Source organism: Dermochelys coriacea, chromosome 3, assembly GCF_009764565.3.
Source record: "Dermochelys coriacea isolate rDerCor1 chromosome 3, rDerCor1.pri.v4, whole genome shotgun sequence".
Classification (NCBI taxonomy): Eukaryota; Metazoa; Chordata; order Testudines; family Dermochelyidae; genus Dermochelys; species Dermochelys coriacea.
The window spans coordinates 139,089,960-139,107,956 of NC_050070.1; the positions used below are offsets into that span (position 1 = coordinate 139,089,960).

The following is a 17,997-nucleotide window of genomic DNA, read 5'->3' on the forward strand; positions in this document are numbered from 1 at the left end:
GCCGACAGAGGTGGTAAGAACAGCTTCACTACCTCTGGTATGGAGAGGAGTAGGGTATCATAGATGAGGCAGAGTGGAATGACAACTAACTTCAGGTTTCTTGTACCTCTGGTGTAAATTAGAGCAGGTTCTCAATTGCTCTAACTTTTGCAAGAAATAGATGGTGCAGGGTTGTAGAGCCACTACTGCCTGCCTGAGGTGACTCCCTTATTACACTCCTCCCTCCACTCTCATTACACTGAGTGGAGCTTTGGCCCAGTTAAAAATTTACTCCTTTGACTTCACTTAATGCCTTAGTGATGGAAAAGAACTGGCCTACCATGACAAAGTAGAGACATTGCCATATATTGATTTGAGGAGGAAAAAAGATAGTCCTCTGTATCAGTGGCTGCGTCTTCCTTTATTCTTAAACAGATAAAAGAAACAATAACTTTGAAAGCATTGTTAGCCAAATCACCGTGATTATTCAGCTTCATACAGTACATACTATATGTTGAAGATATAGCTGAACAATCAGGTTCTTTGAAAATGCATTACATGTTTTCTACCAACATTCCTTTCTTCCGGAAAGAGAAAATGTGAAACAATATTGTGCTCTTCAATCTCTCAGCAGTTGATTTTGTGTTCAAAACCTTGAATGATAGTTACTCTTTGGATCACCCAGTGACCCTTTTTCCACACATTGTCACGCATTATCCATTTTAGTTAATTCATCTTATTGCTAAAATTGTATAGACTTAGCCAGCAAGTTAATGGTATATTATAGTACAGCTATTAAAATATGTATACTTACATTTAAAATCAATAAAACAAAGTTAATTTCTTGGTGGTGGGGTTTTTTAACACTTGTGCTGTGGTAGTGCCTAGAAGCCAAACAGGCTGGGACTGTACTGTGCTAGACGCTGTACAAACATGTAGAAAATCACAGTCCCTGCATAAACAGTTAACACACAGTTTAAAAGACAAGGTGAACCAGATGGCTGATATAAGCACACAGGTCAGACTAAGGGTTTAGGGGGAGACAGGATTACAAATAATAGAAGTTGCCCAATTCTTAGCCATTCAGAAGCAGTAATCATAACTCACCAGTTGTCTCCCTTAAGGTTTCAGTTTACTGTATGCCTTATAGACAGCACTTATCAGAAAATGGAGCCTTCTTCCACAGAAAATTTTGAGTTTTAGTCAAATAAACACTTCCCTGAAAACTGGGGAGGGGTGTGGAGGAAGGAGGGGGTGACACTTGTGACTCTATGAATACTACTACTACTCCTCCTCAGAATATGGAAAAAAAATGCATACAGTGGTTACAAATGAAAACATTTACCGCACAGAGGTATATCTGACATAATTGAACCTGTTATTTCAGATAATACTCTGTGTGTGTGTTTGCAACCCTAGTGTGCACAATTTTTCATAATAGTACCATTATTTAACATTTGTTGATAGTGCCATAAGCATGAATTGTGGTTTACATAGTGACAAGTGAGTAAAAGTCAAGTCTCTGGATCAGAGATTGTGATCTGTTTGTTTTCCCTCTCCCATCTCATTTTTCATATTCTGTAATTGGTAATTGAAGTATATATTTTCAAACATATATTTTATAGTATGTATGATACCTATACCTACAATTTACTTTATCAGTAGGTATTGCATACATTTTCAATCTATCATAATTTATATGAGCAATTTTCTTATTGTTTTCACCTATACGCAATGTTTACACTCAATTAATATAAAGGTTTCTGAGTAGCAGCCGTGTTAGTCTGTATTCGCAAAAAGAAAAGGAGTACTTGTGGCACCTTAGAGACTAACAAATGTATTTGATCATAAGCTTTTGTGAGCTACAGCTCACTTCATCGGATGCATTCAGTGAGCTGTAGCTCAAGAAAAACTTATGCTCAAATAAATTTGTTAGTCTCTAAGGTGCCACAAGTACTCTTTTCTAATTAATATAAAGTTATTTCTAAGTAACTTGTATCAACGTTTTCTTGGATTGTTTTTTTCAATTAAGTTTATCTATACTATAGCTTTCACTGATGAGAAGGTGAGATTGCTATCTATACATGTTAGTGTAATCTTACATTTGATTTAAAGACACCATCCTCCAGAGTTTTTTAGATCTGTACAGTGTGTGGCAATGCAGTTTTTTTTATACATGGACCAATCTGAAAGATGTGTAAAATCACTTGAAGCCACAGAATCATGTGTTGAGTATGTATCTTATGAGGCTCTTGTGCATTTTTATTTCCACAAAGGTCTGGCAGAAGGTACTTTTAAGAAAACTATTGTGGTCTTATATGAATAATTGGTAACTTGGGTCAAAACCTGAGTCTGATCCAGATTTGTTCATTATCAGTGGGATAAATTCATTCTCCTTTCTTGCTGTGTGCAAGCAATATGTTATTTCTCAATGTGTTTTTAATAAATTGAGATTTTACTTGGAATATCTATCTTTACATATGTAAACATAATATGTATGGAAGATATTATTTATAAATATAAGAGAGCATCAGAGATTTTTAAAATGATTTGAATAGCATAAACAAAGCTTCTAATGCAGACCATTTCCATAAAAAGGCTGCTAAGCACGTTACATGGACACGCATTGTTTTCAGATTTCCACAACCAATAGCTGGCAAATTCTAATCTGCTGTACCTTTGTGGCAGTGTTCCAGTTGTTTGTTTTAACACCTTCTCCTCCGATATCATAAGGTCAGTAATGATACCATCTTTGATTAATGCCACATTAATTTTCACCCCTCCCCCCATATTTTTAATCAGGCTCACACCTATTGGAATCAAAATTACATATTTATTTTCTTTGATGTTACATTTTGGTGAATAAAAACTGATGCATCAGGTGGCTAAATATATGTTTTGATTCAGATACATACTCAGATACATGAATGAATAACTGCTTGAGTGAATCACATGTCTTGTTACCCAGGCACCTTGGATGTGCTTGGAGAATAATTATATAACTGCTAGAGAGAGAACAAGCAAAGAACTCCAGTGTTGTCTGTATGACTGTTGAATGCTTGAAATTAACTACTCAAAGGTTATTTAATTGATTTTGAAATGCATACAAAATGTCCATGGGTTTCTAGTTAATTGTCAGTGTAAGATACTTGTTGGAACATATTATACCAGGTCAAATTGTTGTATATATTTTATAGACATTATTTGTTGACTACTTTTATCATTAATGATGATTTTACCATGAAATAACTTATCTAATTAATGAAACTAAATCAGTTGCTCCGTCACATTCTGTCTACTATACTTGTATTTGTAGAGGACAGTCCAGCATTGGTCTTTTTGAATTTTTCAAAGTGTTTGCATTGGTGGTGTCATATGCAGGGTCTACAATTTGTTTCACCTTTTGAACAAAGCCAGAATTGTCCAGAAGAGGTCCAAGATACAGCTGCACCTTTGCCTTGGAGACTGTGTGAATCACTCTGGACTTCAGTGCCTATGTGGAAGCCTGTTGAGCTTGCTGGAGCTCGTCATAGGCACTAGAGTCGACCTAAGCAAATCTGATGGCTGGATTATAATTTGTGTGCAGGAGTCTCTCCCGTTCATGTGGTTCTGTGTATTACTTTGTTTTTATACATGAAACACGAGATAGCAATTATACATAATAAATCCTATATTCTTATTTCACCTCTGTATGTTAACTAGCAGACAGAACAATGTTTTGACTACAAGTAACTTTTTTGATATGTTAAAATGTGTGTTTAAAAACATTTGTATTTCAAGCATTCTATAAAAATAAGATTGTTTATTTTAATTGCTTTACTAACAGTAACGGGCTAATATTGAATAAATCACTATTATGTGGTAAATGAACCACTCCCATATGAAAGTGCTTTTTGTTGGTGGTTAATTCATGCTTTCCTGTATTGGTATTTATTTTTACATGGTTCATTTTTCATTTAATTTTGTTTTCTTAATGCATCCAGGAGTAGTGAGATCTTCTCATGGTATTTCAGCTCCTGTACAGTGCAAATACCATGGAAAGATCAGATCTCATGTGGTTTTGACCCTGTAAAAATGTTTTTGAGAAATTAAAATAGTAAAAAACATAAGCACCAATACCTTGAATCAGGTTACAATGGTATTAAGATGTAGAGATTGTGAGTCTGCTTCTACAAACCCTCGTTCTTATGAGTGACTTGTCCTTAATCACATGAGTATTCCTGTTAGCTACTGATTCCTAGTTTACATGACTATTTATTTACTCTACTCACTTCCATTTCTATTACTGTGAACCAGAAGATGCTTTTGAATGTGTAATGTTTAGTGAAAACTAAAGTGAAGGTATTGCTTACTGCATGTGTAATACATATCACTATAAAAAAGACAAGTCTAAAAAGTACTTTTAACAGATCTAAATGGTAAAGGCAAATATTTTTAGTATATTTTGCCATCTGACATTTATTTAATGGACCATAAATCTGTGTAACCATTTATGGTTCTTATGTGGCTTCTGTGATAGGACCTTGTTTTATAACCTTAGTTCAGTTTTTAGTGGATAAGTGTCCATATTGCAGTTAGTACTAGCTGGCACCAAGGAATGGGCTTGGAGAATGGATAATCCTCTTATCCCTTTTCTCAAAATCATTCAGGCATTTTGAAGTGGCCTTGGAATAGGCCAAATCCTGCTTTCCTTGCATCTGTTTGTGCAAGAAATGCAGTTGAGGAGCTGTTGGTTAGTGATCAATCTTCAATCTGGCACCTTTCATGAGGGCTGAATTTGCTTCACTCTGTCATTCTCTTTTTGCTATTTTAAAGTAAACAACTTTAAGAAGCAAAATATTTTAATCCACATGTACGGAGATTAAAGGAAGGGCTGTTACAGAGCGATCACATACAATTGCTTCTGTACACACTTTCAATATTTACATGTTGTTTTGGAGCTCCTTGGGTGAGCTGTAGCAACTTTGCACTGCTCTGTTCCTAGGTACCTGAGGATTCCCCTTGCATACAACTAAGGACTTTTTTTTTTAGTTTACATGTACAAATGTTGAGCCTCAACAGTAAGTTCTGCTGTTTCTGTTCCTAAGGAAAAGAACTGAAAGAGCTCAGGATAAATTAGTCTAAATTGAAATATGTCTTGGGAAAAACACTGATTTATGAATCAATTATTTTAAAACAAATCGACAATAAATGATTTGAATCCTGAAAGGTAATCTTAAAAATAAACATTGGAAAGAAGAACTGTATTTAAGCATAACACTACTTGTAAGATGGTTTCCTGCCAGATGATGGTAATAATCAAATAGGTTATAGTGCAACAGTTTTGAAAGGTGTTTTTAAGCAACTGGGAGATTTAACGTAATATATTTAATAAGAAATGTGTATTTTTTTATTGTCTCAGTATCTGCATGTTTTTGTTTTTTTTTTATTTTTGAAGATTTTGGCGGTTATGGCGCATCTTACAGCAGTGAGTGGTATAATGGGCTGCAGGTTGGATGAATTACAGTCATCTGCAACATGACATACAATACCAAACTTCTTCCTTGTCATTGGTAAGTTGTTGGTTTTTGTTTTGTTTTGTTTTGTTGATTACCATATGTCTATTAGATGCTGCTTATTGACATCATAGAATTAACTTACTTGGAGAACAAGTATGTTTCTTGAGCTGTGAAAGCATGAGAACTTTCGGAAAAAATTCCCCTTTGACATATACGTTAAGAAAAGTGTAGCCATTTTCAGATGTTTGTACATTAAGCATCTTGGGCCTGATTCTCACACTAAAGCCCCTTTACACTTCCAGAGTTTTATAAAGAGGCCTTAAAATAGGACAATTGACTTTTGGTTTAAGGCCGTCTACACTACTGTGAAGGGCCTTAAAGTAAATGAGAATAAGGTCCAAAGAGATGCAATTTTTATGATGTATTGGATCAGAGATATCACAATGTTAAAGAACAAAAAATTTAGAAAATAGATTTTTAAAAGTAAACGCGAAAACATAAATATTTAAATGGGAAAAATATTTGAGGGGGAAAAAGTTTTCCCTTATATTTTGTACCGTCTTTGTTTATTTTTATGTCCACAACTAATCTGCTTACAGAATTTAGAAGCAACATTACATACTGCATAAACAATAATATTAAAAAAGCACCCCAAAACAAGGCTCCATGAAGTATAACTGAGACCTTATTTCTGGTTTACACAGTGTCCAGATATGCAGTAATGAGATCCAAAGTACTAGTTGTTCATTTGACTCAGCTTGAAGTTAAACATTGACAAACCAAAATCAGATAGCAGAAAGTTCAACATCTAACTCACCAGAAATAGAAAGTCAGTCTCGTACCGAAACTTCAAATTAGGTACAAGAGGTTCCCCTTTGTAGGGAACCTAATGGTTCTCTGTACCAAAAGATGGAAGTCTAGTTAAAATAAATGCTTAGTTTGTCACAATAATAGATTATCACTGTTAAGATTTGCCTACTGAAGATTGTTATAATGCTAAGTCTGTGCAATATGCCACATGGACTCAAATTAGAAAATAGATTCATTACTATGTGAAAAGTACCTTCTCTTTCCTCTTGCTATTTAGATTTCAGGATCCTGTCTATACAAAATGTAGCTAAAAATATTAACAAAGGAAAGAGACTAACAATCTCAGAAATGCTTATATCCAGCATAGGAAGAAAACAAAAAGTAAAGGCATTAATCAAAATTTGTACTCAAGTATCACTGATGTGCAGTAATAAATTGTTACTGGCATTGGAGTTTTCAATATCCTCATTTACGCTTGCCAGTTCTGAGGTGTGGTAGCACTCTGTTCCTTTTCAGTGTTGAATACAAATAGATCTAGATTTTTGCCTGTGAAATTCTTTTGCTAGAAGTGTGTTCTTTGCGATAGTGAAATAAAACATTTTTGTTGTAAAATTATGAGATATGTGAACTATGCCAGTTTTATAGTGTATTCTGTATTTTGCATAGTTCTACTAAATAGCATATATACTTATGTATTGTGCTAAAATGCTATGTATATTCTTAATTATGTATATCTACATACTTTACATATGCTATCTATGTACATGCAAGATTGTGGGTGCAATACAGGGTCAGGAGAGAGTCTGTATACAACAAAGCTTCTGGTAACTTCATGGAAACTATAAAAGTGAATCTTGTCAATCTTGATCATGCAGGACTTTAATTTATCATTGTATTTAATAAGAAACTTCTTCTTAAAGGAAGAACATAATTTTGAGTATTTTGTTCCTATGGATTAGTTTTAATTTTTTTCTGGACCATTTCATTATGAAGTGGAAGGAATTATATAATTTATGGGACAACTAACAAGCCAACAACTCAATATTAATTAATTTTACTACTAAAATATAAAGTCATATTTCACTAGCTATGTTTCTTTGTTACTGCAGTTGTCAGTGGGGATTTTTTTTTTTACCAAATCTTGTACATGTGTGTTGATGACCTAGTTTTTTTATCACAAAAACTATCTATTTTACAAAGTTAAGATTTCTGCACAGAGCACTTTACATCCAGTATAGTGGCAGAAATGTTGTAGTTGCCTCAAATAAATAATCCTTAATTATACATAAAGTACGCATCAGTCTTGGAGGAATAAAACCACTTTAGCGTTTTCCGGAAAGAAAAGTGTCACATTAAAATAAACAAATAAACCCTCAGAATTTCTTTTTAGAGGAACTACCACTGCTTTTGTTTTTGGGTGCGTCACTTTCATGCATGAGTTGGCAATATGTTCATCAATCCTTGAATATCGTCTGGTTGCCTGTTCTTAATCAGCACCTGCCGGATTCTCTTTTTCAAACGCCACAAATGCAGTGTTGTCTCCCAGGTACTGAATGTACTACAACAAACCAGGGGACTGGTTAAACAGCATAGACAGCATCACCTCATTTGTCTCTTCTGGAAAATTATTAAGCAAAATGATATTGTTTGATGGGTTATCTGACACCTGTTGATTCTGTGATGCAGTCCCTTGGACATTCATTGATTTCTGTATTTTTTCCTGACCAGGCTTTTTATTTGCTGCATTAGCAGAGTGCTCCAGAGGCTTGACCTTGTTCTTTCCTTTTTCCGTTTTCAGCAAGTGTACCATGTATTTCCAGCTTCTGTTTTTTGCGTACTGACATCATGAAATGGAAAGTCTTGTGACATCATTGGTGAAAGAGCCATCTTCCTTAAATTATAAAAAAAAAAAAAAAAGTCTGTCCATCTTCCTAGTTATTAACACCACAGGACCTTACTATGATCATTTTTACAGAGGTATGATGCTTTACTGAACAGAACTTTACTGAAATTACTCCTTCTGTACACTAGTATGAGATTAGAATTAGTTTTTTGTGCATGGTCAAACTGAGAGAATAGCTAAATTAACTCATCCATGTCAAAAAAAAAATCGTTGTTTTCTACTACTGATGAAAACAGTACAATTTCCCCAAACACATAATTTCTATAAGAATATGCAATAAGTCTAATACCTTGCTATGTTAAATCTGAGACTCTCTTAAGTCAACCTTATCAAGCAGGGAGGCATTTTGTGATGTGTAAAAATGGGGATGGAGAATCTTCATCCCCAAACTCATTTTTACTTGTGGTCTAAGATATGAAATCAGGACTACTGTGGCAAAAGTGCAAGAGTGTAAACCACTGCACCAGCCACCCTAGAGCCAGACAAAATCTGAAGACAGTTTTCAAGAGGTAAATGTACTTCCAGAACAAATGTAATTAATTTTATTGATTTTTTTCCTCTCTCTCCATTATTGGAAATTGGGCTGCCTTTGTTTATAAAATACCAAATCCTAGAGGACATGAAAGGACACCTTATCCAATATTTATTTATTTCAGAGCCCCAGTTTGGTCGCAGTTCCACCACAATTACTCCATTAATCATGCCACTGAAATAAATAAGACTACTAATGGAATTAACATACATGAGGGTGGTGGAATTATGCTCTTATACTAAATCCACACCATGAGGTAGGGGTGTGATTCTCAGTTTGTGTATACATACTCATGCTAACTTGATGAGAGCTAGTGAAAGTATAAATAGCAGAAGTAGCCATGAACCCTGTGGGTACATACTCGGCATGGCTAAGCCGTTCCGCCACTGTGTGTGCTACCTTGGCTACACTACTGTTTATACTCATGCTATCTCTCCTTGAGCTAGCACGAGTATGTATAGGTGAATTGTGAATCACATCCTTACCTTGTAGTGTGGACAAAGCTTTATTAGATGAACTTCACTGAGGTTGTGAGAGAAGGAGGGGAGCCTAAGTAAAAGGGGAAAATCAGATTTCTAGGGGGTAAGGAATGAGAGAGTCTAAGATGCTTCCACAGTACCTTATACCTAGCTCATTCAGTACCTAACTGGGCCCAGCCCTCATCACACTTGACTGGTAAACAAAGCCAGTTTGACAGATGCTGTAATTTTGTTTGAAAACTGCATTTAAATTTTGGTCTCCTACTACATATTGAGTAACTTTATAAAAACTTTTTAATATTGAACAGATTTTTTAAAATATTAAATGTGTGACATCTTTACATAGGGATGAATCAAAAGCCATAAGGAGAGGAAGACAGATGCTGTTCATCAGTCATTTATGATCATTAAGAAAATAATATATAAAATGGAAAACTCAGACTTTACAAACAAGATAATTCATCTCGTATGTTAAGTAGTAAGGTCAAAGAATAAACAAGGACTTTTTACTGGATAATCATAGTATTGTAGCTTACTTTGAAAGTATACTGACAACAGATCTGAAAAGATGCTTTACTAGCAAGGTGACAACAAATCTATTAAGAAAACTTTACACCTTTCTTTTTGAGACACAAAATAATGAAAAAATAATACAAATGAATCAACATTTTTCCTAACTAACAAACAGAGGTTACCCCAAAGTGTAATACTTGCTACTTGTGTTTCTTTAGTACCAACTAGGGTAACAACTATTATGGCTAGCATCAACAGTTATAGCCAAACATTATGGACCCATCACCAAAACCACCCTGGAACTTTGGGGAAGCATAGACCTGGATAAAGATTCACATTTGAACTTCACAGCTCATGTCTGTCTCTATAAAGATCCTCTACTAAACCTCCCAAATCTAACAACACTAAGTGAGGAGAGGTTTGGATTTGGTTCTGAACTCTGGCTTGAGCCTGTCTTTACTCTATCAGAAGTCCTAGATACAATGGTTAATCATAGAATCCTAGACTTTAAGATCAGAAAGGACCATTATGATCATCTAGTCTGACCCCTGCACAATGCAGGCCATGGAATCTCACCCACCAACCGTGTGATTCAGGTGGAATATTTCAACTTTGAACTAAATCACTGCCTGTCAAATAGTAAAATGCTCCATTTTGTTACCTACTTTAATGTTTTCAATGTGGTAATTCAAAAGTCCATGTCATGTTCTCTTTATTCCTTTCTCTTACTTCATTGGTCCACTAGAGCTAGCACTGATTCACTTCATGAATGATACCACTAGGTGGATTTTACCTGCCAAGCTAGTAGCAGGACTGTCCTAACCCATCATAACTGGTAAGTTAGCAGAATGGTGATAGCAGAGAAGGTGCATTGAATGAATGGCAGCAAAACAGATGAACCTACTAGTGCATTATTTATGGAAATAATGGTAATGCTACTGATGTATACTGGGGTGAGATGCCTGCAACTAATAAACACAACGGGATGAATAATTGTTAGTGTTTGTCCTTAAATTTCCTGATTTTATAATTAGGATTTAGTTAGGTCATTAATATTGCCTCAAGGGATTGGCACAACAATTCAGATAATATAAGAACTGACCAGGAAATTTCCTTCATTTTTACGAGCATCTCTGCACTTCCAGTTCATGTTGAAGTTGAGAAGTGGCAGCACCAAAACATCCCAAGAATCTTGTGCAAAGTACACAGCAAAAATTTTCAACAAACTACAGCCAACCTCAAAGTTGGGTGTTAGTTAAGGGAAAACCAGCAATCTGGTAACCCAAGAAGAGTAGCTACAACTGTGTTTTATGGTAAGGATGGTTAGTCCTCCACACTTCCTTGATAATATTGCAGGCCAGATTTTCCCATCCTTACACTGATCAGTAGCATAGGGCCTGATCCCAAAGCCCATTGGGAACATTTCCATTGATTTTACTGGGCTTTGGATGAGACCCAGAGCCCACAAATATTCCCATTTTTTTCAGTGCATTGTGAGTTCAGGTGGCAGAATCTGGCGTTAAAGGAGGTACCTCAGGAAGGTGCTTCCTTTAAAACAGATAGTTATTTATATTTAGATGTTTATTTTATATTTTTAAGTTATTTGTTTGATGCAGCTCCTTCCTGTTTTGGGCAACAAAAGTTATCCTGGAAAAGGTTTAGAGTCTGAACAAAATGATCCATGGAGTGTGGAACGAGGCTTGCAGAAAATTATGATGATGCTTGTTTTATAAAGTCTATGCAATTTAAATAAGCAGGGACAAAAAAAAGCTGTGGTACCAGATTTGTTGGTTTCAGTCTCAACTCAAATGGAATCATATTAATATGTAGCCAGTGGATTAGCATTCAGTGTTTTTCTGTCAGTGTAAAGTCTATTTTATGGATTATGAAAATTAGTCAAATGTATTTGTTTCTTGTTACAGATTAATTTCTTGCAAAGCTTTACTAGAAAAAAAGGCTATTTGTGAATTACAGGAAAGTACGCACAAAAAAGTTCTTGAACTTAATTTTCTCATTCAGAATTGCTAGTTGTTAGTGGTATAAGAATATCCCCTTGTCTTTGGATCAGATGTTTTTTTGTTATTCAGCAGCTATTTAATGACCTGCATGATGTTCTAGTATCCTGTGGGCAAGTTATCCTGATCCAGTATTTTGGCATGGATGGCCAGAAGATATTTACTCTGTTATACTATAGCACTGGTACTGGTCACACAGCAGTTATCCTAATAAAATTCTTCAAATGCTTCATACTTTGCTGGTGTGTTAGTGCAACATTTCCAGCAAGCTCAAAATTTCAGCAAGTGACTCACATGGTTTACTGTTGCCTATAGAACTGCAGTGCAACCTACAAATGTGGATCTGGATCCAAAGCCCAAGTAAGTCAGTGGGAGTCTTTTGATTGATTTTAATGGGCATTGCATAAGCACATTAAAATGGTCATACTGGGTCAGACCAATGGTCCATCTAGCTTAGTATCCTGTCTTTCAATAGTGGCCAGTGATCCATGCCTTGTCGTCCATTCCCAGCTTCTGGCAAACAGAGGCTTGGGACACTCAGAGCATGGTGTTGCATCCCTGCCCATCCTGGTTAATAGCCATTAATGGACCTATCTTCCAGGAACTTACCTAATTCTTTTTTGACTCCTGTTATACTTTTGGCCTTCACAACATCCCCTGGCAAAGAGTTCCACAGGGTGACTATGTGTTGCATGAATAAGTACTTTCTCTTGTTTGTTTTAAACGTGTAATCTATTAATTTCATTGGGTGGCCCCTGGTTCTTATGTTATGTGAAGGAGTAAATAACATTTTCTTACTCACTTTCTCCACACTTGTCAAGAGTTTATAGACCCCTATCATATCCCCTCTTAGTTAGGTTCTTGATGTTTTATGCCAGCAAACAAGTAAAAAAAAAAAACAGGTTAGGAAACTGTTAACTCAGACAAGTCATGATGCACAGAACTACAAATATCCTCTGCTGAAACCCAGATCCCATTACTCTGGAAAAAAAAACCACAGAATTTAGAATTAGGCAAGTCATTGCTGCCACAATGGAGGTAATATTCCCAGTGGAAAGCTGAGGTATAGGAAACCTAATCGGTACCATTGTAAATTAAAAACAAAACAAACAAACAAAAACAAGTAAATATTAAAGCTGCCCCAGACCTCTTCCCGACTATATGTGAACTATCTGTTTTCTAGCATCTTGGAGTGTAGGTAAATAGGATCACTGATGGTAAGCGAGTGTGAAAGAAAGCACTACCTTTTCACCTCTGGAGAGCTAGGTTCAAATCCCATGGTAAGTCACAGGTGAAAAAGTGTTGCTGTTTTTGTCCCTGTCTTTCCTAGGTATTGATTCACATCTTAAAACAACTCCATAACTTGGTACAATTTGCAGTCCTGTCATAGAGAAGGATGAGGATTTGGTATGACATGGATTTTGTGCAAGTCCATGACTGAGGTATATTGGCAGCTTTATAGAGAAGTTTGCACAGTCGCTTGTCTGTACAAAAGTTAGACACTAAACTCCAATTTCCTACTTAATTCTATGTTCTCTCCTACACTAGTCTACTTGTTTGGGGGGAGGTGAAGGACCTTTAGGGTGCTATAACTTATGACAGCTAGCCTTAAGGGGACCACATGTCAACCTTTAACTGGTGAATCAGACGAATATCCCTATTTTTTGTGTCTCCTATCACTTCGTATTGCAACCCTTAGTCTAGGGGGAAGTTGGCATAAGATACACCAGCTGAGAATTTCTCTCTGGGACATTTTGAACTGGCCAGCTGCATCCAGATTTCAGCCACTTTGCACTGCTTAATTGGTACCAGAACATGTGCAAAGAAACTAGCCCTTGTTTTTTATCAGAATGGCAAAGACCGTACTTGAGACAATAATATGAGCATGTAAAAATAGTAAATATGGGGAAATAGGGTGATCTAAAGATTGTCACTGCATCGTTCAGGTCACAGAACGTATAGAAGACTACTTTAAAACTTGTAAGGCAGTTCCAGTAGGTGGAGCTAGTAATTGGGGAAAATCATTTCACATTCTTGTATGGTATTCAGAAATAAAAGTTGAAATGATTTAATCTGCTCTCAGTTAGTGATACATGCACAGTTAGTGAGGATTGGCCTAAGGGCTTCACAGAAAAATCATCAAGTAATTTTAGCTTGACTCCACTGTTTTGTGAAACCTAATTCCTATCTTGTATTGTAATATTATAATTGCGATTGGTAGATTCTATGTGGACCCACACAGCAGTCTGGAAGAAGATTTTCTTATTTGGCTCCTTGTCAGTGCTCATCATCAGCATTTTAAACCATTGTTTTCTTGTTGTTTTAGCTGAGCCTACATGACATATAATAACAAACAGAGGTTCATCACATATGTCGTCCTCTTTGTCTTCAACAATCTGCATCTTTATTTTTCTGCTCTTGCAGTTTGAAAGCTTTTAAAATTTGTCTCTATTTATAGTGAATGTGAGGGAGAAAAATGTTGAGCATCCACCCACTGAAAATCAGGTCCCTGGGGGAAGGTGTCTCAAGTTGAGGACTAAAAAAAATGGAGGCATCCAAAATCACTAGTACCTTCTGAAAATCAGTCCTTTGATCTCTTCAAAACTCTATCCCTTGGCAGCATTTACAAGGTCTGGTCAGTGGCCATTTAAAGTCCATAGAAGTCTGATGGAGCATCCTGATGTTCCTAATCTTTTTTGTCCAAAATAGCCTAGATTTGGTGATGCTCTGCTTTTGTGAGGGAGCTGATGGTATGCTTCCCAAAAATGATGAAGGGCTGGACAGGAGCTTCTTTGTAGGTGGCTGGTGGCAGAGTTCTTAACTAAATGACAATTTTAATGATGTTGGGATTATATTGCAATATTAATAATGTGTTAGACCACCTAGACCAGGGGCAGGCAAACATTTTGGCCTGAGGGCTGCATAGAGTTTCAGAAATTGTATGGAGGGCAGGTTACGGGAGGCTGTGCCTCCACAAACAGCCAGGCGTGGCCTGGCCCCCGCCTTCTATCCGACCCTCCCCCCGCTTCTCAACCCCTGACGGCCTCCCCAGGGACCCCCTGCCCCATCCACTCCCCCTGCTCTCTGTCCCTGGACCCCCTGCCCCTAACTGCCCCCCACCGCCCCATCCAACCCCCTCTCTACTTCCTGACTGCCCTGCCCCATCCAACCACCTCTTCTCCCTATCCCCTGACTGCCCCTGATACCCTATCCAACCCTTCCTCTCCTTCCTGACTGCCGCTGGAACCCCTGCCCCCACTCAAGCCCCCGGTTCCCTGCCCCTACCCCTATCCACACCCCCTGACCACCCCCCCAAACTCCTCTGCTCTCTATCCAATCCCCCTCTCCCGCTCACTGCCCCCTTACTGTGCTGCCTGGAGAACCGTTGGCTGGCGGCATGGCTGCACCAGAATAGGCAGCCGTGCCGCCCAGCTGGAGCCAGCCATGCCACCACACAGCACGGAGCACCGGGTCAGGCCCGGCTCTGCAGCTGTGCTGCCACAGGAGCTCACAGCCCTGCTGCCCAGAGCATTGCACTGGCTGAGGGTGCGGGGGGAGTGGGGGAGGGGCTGGGGGCTAGCCTCCAGGGGCTATGGGGCCGGGCAGAATGGTCCCGCGGGCCGTAGTTTGCCCACCTCTGACATAGACCCTTGTTTAGGCATCTTTATTGGTATTTGCATTGATATAAAATAAATAATCTGACAGTGAATAGCTTCAAAAATATTCCACTCTAACTGGGAATGAAGCGGGCAGGAGAAACACAGTTCATCCATAATCAAAATAAACACAAAAATAAAACCTATCTATCTGTAGTGAACTTTTGAAATAAAGCAGAAAAAGCCAAACCTAAATTTAACCAAAATTTAAAAGGATCAAGAACCCTGAGGTCCTTCTGAAAGTGAGAAAGATGAGAGTTCTTTAAAATTAGAATGAGTTTGTAAAGAGTGTCAGCACATACATTTTTCAATGGTGTAGTTGACTATCATGCTTCAATAAAATAAGAAGTAAGGCTATATTATTTTTAGTGTGACTAAGCAATTGTCCCTGCAAGGTCCGAATTACCTACTTTATAACAAGGAGCAATTTTAGTAAGAAGTCCTATAATTAAACTGACACATTTTGAAACCAATTCACAAAAGTCCAAAATATCTCCCCCCTCCCCAAACACTGAATTCAGGAAAAAAAAATGAAAAAAAAATCAGTTATTTCATGACTTTCCAGATGATCAGATGCATATACAATGTTCAATACTCCTACTTTGATTATGCTCCTTGTTTGAGTAGCAATGGGGTTGGAGGGAGGAGTATTGGATGAAAAGAGAAGGATTCTGAAAAGCAATTTACATCTTTCAGCTAAGGGAAACAACATAAATGTTAAAAGGACTAAAAATATTTTGGAAGGGGAGAAATGAGATTCATAATTATAATTCACACCATGAAAGCATGCATGCAAAGCTAAATATTCATTTATTGCTTATAAATAGGGTATAAATGAAAGCTGAGTAAATGTTCAGGATTATAGATAAGATAAGGTTATTTTAATTGCTTTCAATAAAGGTGTCTAGATATGGAAAAATTGTTCATTTAGATTGAAACCACTGATGAGAGGTTCCTAACAAAGCTAAGAGAGATTTCTTTGGTCTTCCTCCCACCCCACCCCATAACTTTTTAGAGGGAAGAAGCCTTTATTTTGTGACTGACTTTTCCCATTTTGTTTCATTGCGAACACCAACATTTTGTTGGATACTCCAGAGCTTGGCAGGTGTTCTTAAAATCTAACTTCATAACAACAAACTTAAAGGAAAGCAGTGTTAGTGCTTCAAGCCTCCGTGGAAACTAGCTTTTGTTGGATTCTCATGACACATGGAAAAGCAAATCTTTATTAGGTAGACCCTCATATTGTTTGGAGATTTGTTGAACCAAACCATTTTTTTCTACAACTGAAAAAGATTTAGTTTGAATCCTGGACAGAAGATGCATTTATCTATGTGTGGATGTCTTTACTTGATTGAAAGCAGTACATCCATCACTTCTCTGTCCTTTTGGTCTAAAATAATACTTGTACAATATTGTACAATTAAAATACCATTTAGATTGTTGTGTGCCTTTATATATTCATTTAATTCATTCATTCAGGGGAAATAGAAGGCACAAAATACAATTTGAGATTAAGGAGACACATAATTTGGGTTCTCCTAAATTCTACTTCATGAAATGTTAGGGAGTATGGGCAGTTGTGTGCATAATGCAAAATAAGCACACACATCAAGCAACAAGAAACCACAGTAACTGGAAACAGAGGGTGGTAATATGCCTCGAGATTCTAATAATTTCTTATACTGCAATAAGAATATTGTGTACCTATTTGTGTCCTATTATCCTAATTTCTGTGGGTCAGAAACATTTGTTATTTGTTCAGCACCTTTTATTTATTTTGCCCTTTGACTGCTACATTCTGACTGAAAATCTAACCAAGAGTAGTTCTTTTTCTGTGATGATATAGTCCATCTATTTTTAAAGTTTTTTTCATGTAGGTATACAAGGCATAAGCTTAACTTTTTCAGTGTTGTGTAAATAATACATAGTTAGAATAACCTAGCACTGTTTGATTTAGTGAATGACGAGCCTTATACTAGTTATTCAAACCGATACATTATTGACCCAAATTATACATAAATTGGTCTGACATAAACATGGCCCTATTTCAGGGGCGGGCAAACTTTTTGGCCTGAGGGCCACATTGGGTTTCCAAAATTGTATGGAGGGCCAGTTAGAGGAGACTGTGTTTCCCCAAACAGCCAGGCGTAGCCCAGCCCCCACCTCCCATCCAACCCCCTATTTCTCGTCCCCTGACAGCCCACCTGGGACTCCTACCCCATCCACCACGCCCTGCTCCCTGTCCCCTGACCACCCCTGGACCCCCCACCCCTGATTGCCCCCTGCCCCATCATACCTCTTTGTTCCCTGCCCTCTGATTTTGCTGGAGGATTTGTGGGTGTGATGATGCTCTGGGGAGCTAGGAAGGAAATAAGTAATCTGCATCAAAGTAAGAGTCCTGTGAGAATCCAGGCATCAAACAAGCGTGAGCCTGGAGCAACATATTAGCATGTACAGCAGGTGAAGCCAATGAGTCTGAAAAACTTAGATTAATTGAATGCAGGTGTTGGAATTTCAGGATTCTAAAAAACAGTGCCAGCTAGTGTCAGAGTGCTGTTTTTGCCAAAAGTATTGTGGAAGTAGGCTTTAATTGCAGTACAATTCTAAGTACG

The 17,997-nt window shown here is 37.3% G+C and overlaps 1 protein-coding gene across 4 annotated transcripts in view; it reads left to right on the top strand.

Annotated features, from left to right (window-relative positions):
• Nucleotides 1–17,997, top strand: part of CHRM3 (cholinergic receptor muscarinic 3) — a 501,021-nt gene that overhangs the window by 160,542 nt on the left and 322,482 nt on the right. For 3 of the 4 annotated variants that reach the window (XR_006280126.1, XM_038398023.2, XM_043511419.1), the window contains exon 2: nt 5,417–5,531. The gene's annotated coding sequence lies outside the window, so the exon portion shown is untranslated. Of the gene's footprint in view, nt 1–5,416; nt 5,532–6,564; nt 6,868–17,997 lie in introns of those variants that run through there. The other variant, XR_006280127.1, reaches the window with a different exon arrangement.